This window comes from Arachis hypogaea, chromosome 15 (genome assembly GCF_003086295.3).
Source record: "Arachis hypogaea cultivar Tifrunner chromosome 15, arahy.Tifrunner.gnm2.J5K5, whole genome shotgun sequence".
Taxonomy (NCBI): Eukaryota; Viridiplantae; Streptophyta; class Magnoliopsida; order Fabales; family Fabaceae; genus Arachis; species Arachis hypogaea.
Window position 1 is genome coordinate 21,030,694 of NC_092050.1, and position 1,832 is coordinate 21,032,525.

The following is a 1,832-nucleotide window of genomic DNA, read 5'->3' on the forward strand; positions in this document are numbered from 1 at the left end:
AAATAGCAACTCAATTTATCAATGGATGCGGCGCGGTGACGGAGGCGAGAGACACGGCGATGGTGAGCCGAGGTGAGAGACAGAAGGCGCTGGGGTGGGGTGCCATTTTGAAAAGTAAGAAAGTGAGAGTGAGAGAGGTGGGGAGGGGGCGGGGTGGGTTCAGATAACTTATGGAGTTTTTGGTCATTTTCAAATGGTTTAATTACACGGTTGGTCCCCATACTTTCACTAAAATTGTAAATTGGTCCCTATTGTCAAACATGTGCAGCTCACATGTTTAAAATAGAGAATATGCTAAGAATATTTTGTTAAATCAAACACTTTTTGAACGGAAGAGACTAAATTGCAAATTTTAATTCTCTTTAGGGACCTAATTACAAACTTTTAAAGTGTAAAAACCAATTTATAATTTTATTAAAAGTATATGGACCAACTGTGTAATTTAACCATAATTTATTTATAACATATTATTTTCTTGTCTTTTTGTTATAAACAATGCACACGGTGAAATTCTAAAAAAAGGTCTGCCACATGTTCACATTCTTTTGTAGTTGAGTGGAGACCACAAGATAACAACGACAACTCAAATTGACTGGTTAATATTGTCAGAGTTATTTGATCCTGCTTTGGTACCCAAATTTGTTTAGAGTTGTGTCTACATATATGATTCATGGACTATGTGGTAGAACTTTCTCAAAATCTTTCTTCATGAAAGATGAGTACTGCACCAAATGTTATCCTAAAATATTCAGTAGCACCATAGTTATCAATGATAGTGGATACTCATCATATAGAAGACGAGACACACGAGTAGTTACTAAGAAGAAATGAGTTCATATGAATAATAGGAATGTGATTCCATAAATGTATATCTACTGATGTCTTATCAAGCGCATGTTAACATAGAGTATTGTAACAAGTCAAATGCTATCAAATATTTGTTAAAATGCGTGAATAATAGTCCAGACAAGGTAGCAGTTGGAGTTTCAAAGGAAGCTTCCAGTAGGAGTATGCTCAAGTTATTGATTGGATCAAACAATTTTATTATTGCAGGTATTTGTCTGCATGTGAGGCTGCATGGAGAACTTTGGCTTATGATATTTATTAGAGGTGGCCTTCAATGATAAAATTAACCTTTCATTTTTCTAGAAAGCAAAATATCATCTTTAAAGACAATGACGATCTTGAGAAAATCGTGAAAGAAGGGGAAGAAAAATGTATGATGTTCTTAGCATGGATGGAGGCCAACAAAGAATTTGAAGCAGGTCAAACTTTGACGTATGCTAAGTTTTCAAATCAATTTGTTTATGATAGAGAAGAAAGGGGATGGCATCCACGTAAAAGAGGATATTCTACCGGGAAGTTAAACTATGTTCCACTAGGTACAAGTGATATCTACCCTAACTCCTTCTAACCTAACCATAGCCGACACCCCTTTTCTTTCCAAAACTCAATACACACACAAAACACACACACACATTGGAGATGAAGAGAGAAAGAGAGGGAGAAGCAGCACCGGCAGGGCCTGATGCTGCCGCCACTGCTGTCCATGCTACATGCGAGGAGGAACCACCGTGCCTTGTCATCATCGTCTGAGCCGCCACCATCGCTGACTGGGGTTGTACGCATCATCGTCGCCTTGAGCCAGTCGTCGAGATCTCCGCTGTCGTGAGCAAGAGAGGGAGGCCCAGAAGGAGACGTGCGTGAGAGAGAGAGTTCGTGTAGGAGAGCGAGCCAGAGGAGAGGAAGTAGTTGACTCGTCACCATCATCGTCGTGGGTCACCACCATCGTGCCTTGCTATCGCCAGCTCCGTCGCGCCTTGTCGCCATCA